Here is a 12,288-nt window from a genome sequence, read left to right as displayed (position 1 = left end):
CCTCCCCCCCAGAGTTCTGAGATTTCGACTGAGACTCCTCAGGTATGACTACGACATTGTTCATGTGCCAGGCAAAAACCTCATCACTGCTGATACTTTGTCCAGAGCTCCACTGAGTGACCCTCCATCGGCGGACGACCTGCAGCTGGAAAAGGAAATCCAGGTGTTCGTGGATGCTGTTGTGTCTTCGCTGCCAGTTACAGACTCATGGCTGGCAGAAATCAAGCAGGTACAACAAACAGATGACACATGCAAAACAGTGACACACTACTGTCAAACAACGTGGCCACAGAATCACAGGGTGAGTTCCAACATCACACCCTACTGGCAAGTCAGGGCAGAGCTACACGTTGTAGGAGGGCTTCTGATGAGAGGGGAGAGAATAGTCATTCCCCAGACACTCCGAGGCAAAATAATGAGCAAACTCCATGAAGGGCACCAAGGAATATCCAAATGCCAGGCCAGAGCTCAAGTTTCTGTGTGGTGGCCAGGTATCTCCACACAAATCAAAGAGACTGTAGACAGGTGTGAAATGTGTCAGAGATACAGAACACTGCACAGAGAACCCCTCATGCAGTCACGTGTCCCTGATAGGCTCTGGCAAAAAGTTGGAATGGACATGTTTGAGTGGGCAAACAAGACCTACCTTCTCATCGTCGATTACTTCTCACGATACATAGAGGTCGCGGAGCTCAAGACCACAGCATCTGAAGCCACTGTTCATGCTGTGAAGGATGCTTTCACATGTCATGGATACCCGGAGACTGTGGTATCTGACAGCGGACCACAGTTTTCTTCAGAGACATTCAGAGCATTTGCAAAAGAGGCCTGCTTTGCACATGTCACGAGCAGCCCTCGTTACCCACAAGCAAATGGTGAGGCTGAACGTGCCGTGCAGACAATGAAACGTCTGTGGAAAAAGGAGACTGACCAAACCAAAGCATTCCTAGCATACAGGGCCACACCGTTAGAGCATGGATACTCATCTGCACAGCGACTTATGGGTAGACACCTGCGCACATCCCTCCCACAGTCTTCAGGTCAGCTCACGCCAAAATGGCCTAACTTGGAGGCTTTCCGTAGGGAGGATGGGGAAGGATGATGTAAACAAGCATCACACTACAATCATCGCCACCAGGCCAGACCACTTCAGGAGCTCAAGGCAGGACAAAAGTTGTGGATCACCACAGAGAAAGCTCCAGGGACTGTGCTGGGGACTGCAGACATGCCAAGATCATACTTGGTGGAAACTGACAAGGGGGTTCTAAAGCGAAACAGACTTCACTTGAGAGCCACGGAGAATCCCTGTGTAACCACCACCAAGTCAGGCAGAGTTTTCATGGCTCCAGAGAGGCTTTACCTGTGAAAAAAAAGGAAAACAATATATGGAATGTGAATGAGATGTCTGTTTAGTTTGTATTACAGCTGTAACGTGGTTCATGGTTTACATTTGAGGTTTACATTTACAGGTTCTGATATGGATTACATGGTTTAAGATAGAAATGTAATCTGAATGTTTCAGTCTAATACAGGGGTTAAGAGAGAAATGTGTTTTGATAAAATAAACCATAAGAAAGTTTAATATGTAAAGAAAAGAGTTCCAGAGACATTTACATGGTTGATGTGCTTAGCTAAAAGGAGGAGATGTAGCAGGGTAGACTACGCTACCCAGAATACATTGGGGGGTGACTATGTTACCCAGAATACATTGCGGTGTGTGGCTGTAAAAGAAGTTCCAGTAACGATCAGTAAAGTGTACACTGTACGTACCTCAAGTCCGTCTCATCTTTATTATACAGACTGATGAGAGTAAAATTGTTCTTTTTGGGTCCAAGGACCGCAGACAGTTTGTGAGACGACCCCCAAACTCTAAATTCAAGCCACAGTTCACAGTGAAGACAGTGAAGCATGGTGGTGCAAGCATCATGATATGGGCATGTTTCTCCTACTATGGTGTTGGGCCTATATATCACATACCAGATATCATGGATCAGGTTGGATATGTCAGAATACTTGAAGAGGTCATGTTGCCTTATGCTGAAGAGGACATGCCCTTGAAATGGGTGTTTCAACAAGACAATGACCCAAGCACACTAAACGAGCAAAATCTTGGTTCCAAACCAACAAAATTAATTCCTCGCAGATGTGAAGAAATCATGAAAAACTGTGGTTATACAGCTAAATACTAGTTTGGTGATTTACAGGATTGCTAAAAAAGCAGTTTGAACATAATAGTTTTGAGTTTGTAGCGTCAACAGCATATGCTACTATTATTGTGAACACCCCTTTCTACTTTTTTTTTTTTTTAACTAATAGCCCAGTTTCATAGCCTTAAGAGTGTGCATATCATGAATGCTTGGTCTTGTTGGATTTGTGAGAATCTACTGAATCTACTGGTACCTTGTTTCCCATGTAACAATAAGAAATATACTCAAAATATAAAATATACTCAAAACCTGGATTAATCTTTTTAGTCACATAGTAGTACTGTTATTCTGAACACTACTGTATACGGTATACTGTATACTCGTATATAATGGCATACCAAACAGGAAAATATGACAATATGGATAGTGGGTTGAAACTTGAATATACTGAATAGAAACTTCAATATATTCGAGGTTTCCAATGTCCATCTTCTTATATTTTCCTGTTTGGCATGCCATGGTGTGTGTGTGTGTGTGTGTATATATATATATATATATATATATATATATATATATATGTGTGTGTATATATATACACAGTGAGGAAAGTAAGTATTTGAACACCCTGCGATTTTACAAGTTCTCTATCTTAGAAATCATGGAGGTGTCTGAAATTTTCATCTTAGGTGCATCCCCACTGTGAGAGACATAATCTAAAATAAATAAATAAATCCGGAAATCACAATGTATGATTTTTTAAAATAATTTATTTGTATGTTACTGCTGCAAATAAGTATTTTAACACCTGTGAAAATTGATGTTAATATTTGGTACAGTAGACTTTGTTTGCAATTAGCGGTCAAGCATTTCCTGTAGTTTCTCACCAGGTTTACACACACTGCAGCAGGGATTTTGGTCCACTCCTCCATATAGATCTTCTCTAGATCTTTCAGATTTGGAGTTTCAGCTCCCTCCAAAGATTTTGTATTGGGTTCACGTCTGGAGACTGGCCAGGCCAGTCCAGGACCTTGAAATGCTTCTTATGGAGCCCCTCCTTAGTTGCCCTGGCTGTGTGTTTGGGGTCATTGTCATGCTGGAAGACCCAGCCATGACCCAGCTTCAATGCTCTTACTGAGGGAAGGAGGCTGTTTGCCAAAATCTCACAATACATGACCCCATCCATCCTCCCATCAATACGGTGCAGTCGTCCAGTCCCCTTTGCAGAAGAGCACCCCCAGAGTATGATGTTTCCACCTCCATGCTTCACGGTTGGGATGGTTTTCTTGGGGTTGTTCTCATCCTCTAAACATGGTAAGTGGAGTTGATTCCAAAAAGCTTGATTCTGGTCTCATCTGACCACATAACCTTCTCCCATGCCTCCTCTGGATCATCCAGATGGTCACTGGTGAACTTCAAATGGGCCTGGACGTGCTGGCTTGAGCAGGGGGACCTTGCTGCCCTGCAGGATTTTAAGCCATGACGGCATCATGTGTTACTAATGTAATCTTTGTGACTGTGGTCCCAGCTCTCTTCAGGTCATTGACCAGGTCCTCCTGTGTAGTTCTGAGCTTTCTCAGAATCATCCTTACCCCACAAAGTGAGATCTTGCATGGAATCCCAGACCGAGGGAAATTGACAGTCATCTTGTGTTTCTTCCACTTTGTAATAAATAATCATAACAGCTGTTGTCTTCTACCAAGCTGCTTGCTTGTTGTCCTGTAGTCCATCCCACCCTTGTGCAGGTCTACAGTTTTGTCCCTGGTGTCCTTAGACAGCTCTTTGGTCTTGGCTGTGGTGGACAGGTTGGAGTGTGATTGACTAAGTGTGTGAACAGGTGTCTTTTATACAGGTAACAAGTTCAACCAGGTGCAATTATTACAGGTAGAGTGCAGAATAAGAGGGCTTTTTAAAGAATACAGGTCTGTGTGAGCCAGAATTCTTGCTGGTTGATAGGTGTTCAAATACTTATTTGCAGCAGTAACATACAAATAAATTAATTTAAAAAATCATACGTTGTGATTTCCGGATTTTTTTTTTTTTTTAGATTGTCTCACAGTGGATGTGCACCTAAGATGAAAATTTCAGACCCCTCCATGATTTCTAAGTGGGAGAACTTGCAAACCGCAGGATGTTCAAATACTTATTTTCCTCACTATATATATATATATATATATATATATGAGAGAGTGTCTTACAGTCTGACGGCGAGGAAAGGTTTACTGACTAACAGTGTGGACGACAGTGATTTTTCAGTGATGTGCTGATTGCTGCATTTGAAAACCTGAATGACGAGTGAGAGATCCAGATTAAGACTAAGATCCATACTTTCATTGACTTCCTGGACTAAGCCATCAAAATATCTACATATGGTGAAAGTGTCAAACCTGTTGAGAGATTGTTGAAAATGGTGACACCCATCTTGTAGTTCTGTCTGTCCACCACTGGATGTCAGCAGTGACAGTGGGATGCCGTGTAGGACTTTGACACACTGCTGTCAGTCGCCGTTTTAAGCGACCCCCCCCCCGCATCTGAAATGAACATAAACAGAAATGCCTGCTGAGGAGAGAATATTAAATAAATTACTACATCCATTTTCATACATTTGATGCTTCTTTTATCTGTTTGATCTGAATTATACTGTGCCTGTGGAAAAACATGGCCCAAACACAGTCTGTAGTGCCATTGTTGCATGTTTTGGCTGATTCCAACTACTTACCTGTGTGTTAGATTGTGTCTATTCTTTGTGGCTTGCAGCGTTGCCTCACAAGGTCCTGGGATTGCGTCCCAAGTGGATTTCCTCCGGATGCTCTGGCTTCCTTCCACTTCCAGAGATATCCAGGTTAGGTGAACTGGAAACCTGTCTGTTTGTCTGTATGTAGCCCTGCGATAGACTGGTGGCCTGGTGTACCCTGCCAACTGTACCAACGACTGCTGGGACAGCCTCCAGTATCCCCCTGATCCTTAATTGGAAGCGGATATAAAAAATGAACGTCAAGGTTAGGTTTCGGGTAATCATTATGACAAGGGCACAGCCATGTGTGGGATCCCCCCGGGTGCACCGGCTTCCTCTCACTTTGAAAGACGTGCAGTTAGGTGAATTGGTAGCTTTAAATTGAGTGTAGGTGTTCATGAGAGTGTGAATGTGTATGTCTACAGACGGGCATCCTGTCCAGGGTGTACCCTACCTCTTGCCCTATGACTGGTGTGTAGGCTCCAGCCACCCCATGGCTGCTGACTCAAGTAAGCAGGTATAGAAAATTAATGAAACAAAGGCAATAAACTCTCAAAGTCTGTAATACGATGGAATCAAGTTCAACGGTAAAGAAACAATGCCTTCAGTGCTCATCACTGATTAATTATTAAACAATTTCTGTCACTGCAGGACGTGGAAGATGTTGGAGGATCTTAATTAACCTTAAGGACACATAGAGTTCCTCGCTCACACTAGTGAGGGAGGTTTGATTGTCTGGTCATTGAAAAGAATAAAATGGACCCAACGTCCCCCTGGAGCAGGGTTCTTCTTCTTGATGGTGGAAAGAACCTCGCGTTCATGGCACAGTTATCCCTCAGTGATGACACCGGCAGTGTCAATGTGGAAATGGTTGTCTGTATCCGTGCAAACTTCCTGTCACACTCCCTCCAGCTTTGCAGAGGTGGCATAGCGTTAGCTGTCACGGCAGGCAGATACACGTGCGGCGGACTCACGTGCGGTGTGGCGGCAGACAGGAGCTTTGACTTTCTCTCCAAGAATCAAAGAGCTAAAAATAACACTGGCGGAGGGAGCAGGGGAGCAGCAGAAGAATACGGAGGAGAGAAAATAGAAACTGCAGAGCTATTTTTTACCCCGTGCCCCTTTGCTGTACCCCAGGCGTGACGTCATCACTCTCAAACCCATTTGCCTTTATTATTTATCAGGTTTTATTTTCAGAACATGTCCAAAGATTTCATCTGTGTATGAGGACGTTTTTATGGAAATAATTCACGAGTTGGAAGTGTTACAGCGAAAGTGGCGTGTAAACGTACACACTCCTCTTTTCCCAACAACAGACCAGCTACTGACTGAATCTTAACAATTAAAATCTGTACCCATCCCAGAGAGACACTCCGGTCACCATAGCAACCTCAGCTTTTCCGTTTTTAGACTCTAGCAGTTCTTCTCTCTGCCATCCATCTTCACATACTTACTTTTTGTTTCATATTCATTATTTAAAGTTTTGCTGTGAAGATGCAACTGATTGGCCAGAAGCACAGAAATTTCTACACACCATCATGAATTTAATGCCCCATTAGTTAAGACTGACAGAACACTGGAGAGGAGCTGGTTCAACTCTCGTGTTAAAGTCTGTAGTTAGAGCTGTTCTACGGTGTGACTTGTCAAATCGTTAAAATATTTATGGTCTTTATTCATTTCTGAACCTTGACTGAAGTAAGTGTGCATAAAAATGAATGAATTAATTAATCACTTTAAAAGGTGTTAAGTTAGCACTGTCAGTGTTTATGCAATTTACAGTGTTAACGCAAATATAGGAACGTGCAAAAACCGTCAGATGATCACTGATGTCATTAATAAGTAATCCACACATTAAATTCCCTACAGTAACATTTGTTAATATATTATCACTAAGTGTTGATGAATTCGTAGCTATACTAGTTAGATGTGTAATCACTGGATATAAACCTATACAAAACACAGAGCTTATAAATTCCAATATCTGTAATTGTCTGTGAGAATTTAAGAAATCTATATTGATGTCACTACAAACAAATAAAAGCTTATTATTTTTGACTGTATTATACATTTCTGTCAGCTTATCCTCAAACATATTTCTGTTAGATCCAAGAGCTCTACAAACACAGCTTATAATTATGTTTCTTGATTTTTCACATTTAATTTCCACTGTTAATACATTCTATAACCTTTTCCAAAGAAAGTAACATATTTTGAATAATTTCACTTTGGTAACTTGATCTGACAAAGTGCCACACCACCTCCCCTTTTACTCATCCTGTTTGTTGCAAAAAAGTCATATCACAAAGCCTGCACAATCCTCCATTTCATCCTTATTCAAACCATTCTGATTCATGCTCCTAATGCACAGACCTCTGGCATTTTCAGGTGCATCCTTTTGTTTAATAAAAACCTTACAGTTTGTGACTCAAACTGAATGGATCGTACCCTGTTTCCTAAGCAGCCTTGCTTTTCCGGCGATGTCCGCATTACTTACATTAGTAAGATGCTCACATCTGTGCCTTCCAGCTTCCTTCCCTGTTTGAGTAATTGGACTTGATGCATTCTGTTTGCAAAACGGATGATAATAACCGGAATGGAAGGCTTATCCTTCTGAGCCCAAGCCAGCAGAGTGTGACATGCTTCAATATTTTCTTTATTAATGTCAGTATGTTTGCTATGAAGGAACACAGTCATCTGTTCCTCTGTTGTTTCCTCATGTCCACCGTCCTCACCTCTAACTCTCGTCACAGCCTGTGAAAAATTCCTTAGTTTGATTTTTAGTCCAGAGATAATGACATCGTTCATCTGAGAATACTGCTCCAAGTCAGACACACGATTTTCCAGATATAAAACTTTATGCCTCCATAGTTACTGCAGCTCTGCACATCACCCTTGTTCTTAAAATAGGAACCAGCACACTTCCTCTCCACTCCTCAGGCATCCTCTCACTTTCCAAGATTTTATTAAACAATCTGGTTAGAAACTCTCCTGCCGTCTCTCCTAGACATTTCCATGCCTCCACTGGAATGTCATCTGGACAAACTGCCTTTCCATTCTTCATCCTCTTCGTAGCTGCCCTCACTTCATCCTTACTAATCTCTTGTACTTCCTGATTTACTCTCACCACATCACCAAGCCTTTTTTCGCTCTTTTTTCTTCATTCATCAGCTCCTCAAAATATTCCCTCCACTTTCTCAACACACACTCCTCGCTTGTCAGCACATTACCATGTACATCTTTTACCACCCTAACCTGGTGCGCATCCTTTCCAGCTCTGTCCTGTTGTCTGGCCAATCGGTACAAGTACTTTTCTCCTTCCTTGCTATTCAACTTCTTGTACAGATCGCAGTATGCCTTTTCCTTAGCTCTTGCCACTTCTTTTCGCCTTATGCCACATCGCCTTGTACTCCTGTCTGCTTTCTTTATTTCCCTTTTTGCCCTTTCCTGGACCTTTTCGTTCCACCACCAAGTCTCCTTGTCTTCCTTCCACTGTCCAGATGTCACAGCCAGTACTACCTTCCGAGCTGTCTTCCTCACCACATCTACAGTACTTTTCCAGTTGTTTAAAATTGCTTCCCCTCCATGCAGTGTCTCTGTTCACCTGCTCACTGAATTTCACACAACAGTCTTCCTCCTTCAGCTTCCACCATCTAATCATTTGTTGAGCTCTCACTCTCTTCTTCTTCTTTAGCTCTAAAGTCATTCTGCAATCCACCATCGTATGCTGTCTGGCTACACTCTCTCCTGCCGCCACCTAACAATCTCCAATTTCTTTTAGCTTGGATCTCCGACAAAGAATGTAGTCCACCTGTGTGGACCTTCCTCTACTCTTATATGTCACCATGTGCTCCTCCCTTTACTTAAAGTAGGTATTCACCACCGCCATTGCCATCCTTTTTGCAAAATCAACTACCACCTGCCCTTCCACATTCCTGTCCTTGATACCATATCTACCCATTACTTCCTCATCACTTCTGTATCTCCAACATGCCCCGTGAAGTTCGCTCCTATCATCACTCTTTGACGCTTGGGCACACTCTCCACCACCTCATCTCATTCACTCCAGAAACCTTCTGTCTGCTTCATCTTGCAACCTACGTGTGGGGCATAGAAACTCATAATATTCATCACCACACCTTCGATTTCCAACTTCACACTCATCACCCTGTCAGACACTCACTTAACCTCCAACACACTCTTAACATATTGTTCCTTTAAAATGACCCCAGCACCATTTCTCTTCCTATCCTGACCATGATACAACTTGAACCCACCACCTATGCTCCTGCTGCAACTTCCCTTCCACTTGGTCTTTTGTACATATAATATATCTACTTTTGTCCCCTCCATCATATCAGCCAGCTCTCTCCTTTTACCAGTCATACTGCCAACATTCAATGTCCGGACTCTCACTTCCACCCTTCCAGTTTTCCTCTTCTCCTGCTGTCTGCACATTCTCCTCCTCTTCTTCTTCACCCAGCAGTAGCCCAATTTCAACCGACACCCTTTTGGGCAACAGCACTGGTGGTAGCCGTTGATAACCCGGGCCTCGACCAATCCGTTATGGAAATTCAATTCTTAGTCTGCATAGTTGGGTTGGCTTGTTTTACACCAAATCCCCTTCCTGACGTGACCCTCCTTATTTATCTGGGCTTGGGACCGGCAGTGTACTGGCTGCATCTTCAAATTAAAAAGGGCAAATGCTGATGCATATGCACAAGGTATGCATCAACCATCTGGTGTCTACTATTAGGGCCCGAGTAGGACAAAGTCCTATGAGGACCCTATTGTAATCGTACTGTTTTTTATTATTATTATTTGTGTTTAGGGACACAAATAAAAGAACCAAAGCTACATTCTTATAGTATAAGTTAGCAGTTAATGGTTATTGATAGCTTCAGATAAATGCTTTAGCAGTTTATCAGTATCACATAACTATTTAGTTAGTAGTTATGGAAGCAAATGTTTAGGTCAAATTTGCCCACCAGTGCCAATCAGTCACTGGAAGTAGGACCCTTCCCAGTTCTTGCCCAAACCCAAATGCTTCTGTGTACTCCCCACAAAGTGCCACCAGAGATATTCCTACTTTAGGCCACGTTTGCCTCTTCTAACGTCTACAGTGCATCCAGAACAGTGTTGTATAAAGTACCGGAAAATCACACTTAAGTAAAAGTACAGATACCCATTAAAAAATGACTTTGGTAGAAGTTCAAGTCACTGATTGAAATACTACTCAAGTAAAAGTCTTTAAGTATCTAATATTTATTGTACTTAAGTATGACAAGTAATGTACAACTAAATGTACTCAAGTATTGAAAGTAAAAGTACAAGTAAATGTTAATAATCAAAAACAGACTGATTTTTTTTTATATTAAAGTTTATCTAGGCTTGTAAATGACTTTTTTTATATTAAAGTTTATCTAGGCTTGTAAATGACTGGTAGTATTAGTCAAAATACTGAAAATTGTGCACATCACACAAAAACACTTCAGAAACAAGGTTTCAAAACCTAAACAAGAGTAGGCTACTCACTAAGTGTTCACAGGAAAGAGTTATTTATTTCGATATGTATTTATTTATTTTCATTGTTACATGGTTCTATCTTTTCTGTTTTTTTTTCATTAGGTTCTTTTTATCTCTTTCTCTAAAATTAAATTATTAGTCTATTATTATTGACTATTGTCTATTATATAGACTTATTGTTGTTGCTATAATATATGAATAAAAATAAATTTAAAAAATTACAATTTGACTCTTTTATGACAACAAACGCTGAGCCATTAATTATACAGAAAACAAATCAACACAAACGTGCTGATGCGAACAGCTTAATGCTAACTTTAACATTGAACATGCCATAGACATGCTAACGCGTTAGCATCGGTCCCGTTTTAAGTTATAAAGTACATCTGTCAACTGTTTCAGAAGACCATAACAGGTCGGTTTAACATAAAAATATTAAATATTACTCACAGACATATGCTCTTCAGGGTTTTAGCGGGGAAAAATTAGGATAAAGAGAAATAAAACAATCAATCCACGAATCCTAGATCGAAGCACTGCTTTGACCTGCGAATCACTGCTTCGATTGGTTCAAGGTTTAAAGCAAAGCCACGCTGCAGAAACGTTGATCACAGACCCGCTGCAGGTCTGTAATCAATGTAGAGAAATTATCAATTTCCTGACAAACACCCCCCCAAGTGCACAACTGCAAAAAAGCCTACCGGACATGCCTCATGACAAATCGGCCTGACTTCTTTGCAGTCACTAGTAATCAGTGGTGTGTCTGGGTGAATACACGACTTTTTTCGTGTGTGTGTGCGTTTTTGTTTTTTGGGGGTTTTTTTGTAACGAGTAACGGCCTGGCGAATAGAAAATGTATCAGAGTAGAAGTATGCAATCAAGGTTGGAAATGTAGTAAAGTAAAAGTGAAAGTAAGCTGAATTTAAAAAAAAAAAAACTCAAGTAAAGTACAAAGTCTCCCAAAACGTACTTAAGTACAGTAGTGAAGTATTTTTACACTGATCCAGAAAGTATTCACAGCGCTTTGCTTTTTCCACATTTTGTAATATTACAGCCTTATTCCAAATTGCAGTAAATTAATTTTTTCACCACAAAATTCTACTCACAGCACCCCATAATGACAACATGAAAAAGGTATTTTAAAATTGTATTTCATTTATTTACAGTAGTGTTCAGAATAATAGTAATGCTATGTGACTAAAAAGATTAATCCGGGTTTTGAGTATATTTCTTATTGTTACATGGGAAACAAGGTACCAGTAGAATCAGTAGATTCTCACAAATCCAACAAGACCAAGCATGCATGATATGCACACTCTTAAGGCTATGAAATTGGGCTATTAGTAAAAAAAAAAAAAGTAGAAAAGGGGGTGTTCACAATAATAGTAGCATCTGCTGTTGACGCTACAAACTCAAAACTATTATGTTCAAACTGCTTTTTTAGCAATCCTGTGAATCCTGAGAATCTACTGAATGTACTGGTACCTTGTTTCCCATGTAACAATAAGAAATATACTCAAAACCTGGATTAATCTTTTTAGTCACACAGCACTACTATTATTCTGAACACTACTGTAACCAGACAGACAGGTGACAAATTAACCAATGTGGTAGACACTGCTCTCTACCACCATTACAACACTGAATGAGGGAATATCCTTTGGAAGACTGGTGTTCCAGCACTGTTGAATCGATGACAAGGCGCACTGAAGCTGTTCCGATGGGATGTGGTGGCCCAACAGGTTGTTAAAACACGCTGTATTTCATCACTAAACAGAGAACTGAAGTCACTGTCAGAAACTCACACATACACTGAAAAAATGTGAGGGTGATTCTTAGACTACGGGCACTTATGTCCTTTGATCGCCAAATCACAAACAGTTGCCC

This window comes from Thalassophryne amazonica, chromosome 18, assembly GCF_902500255.1.
Source record: "Thalassophryne amazonica chromosome 18, fThaAma1.1, whole genome shotgun sequence".
NCBI classification, from domain to species: domain Eukaryota; kingdom Metazoa; phylum Chordata; class Actinopteri; order Batrachoidiformes; family Batrachoididae; genus Thalassophryne; species Thalassophryne amazonica.
The sequence above is the reverse complement of the archived record's forward strand: the minus strand, read 5'-3'. Positions refer to the sequence as shown.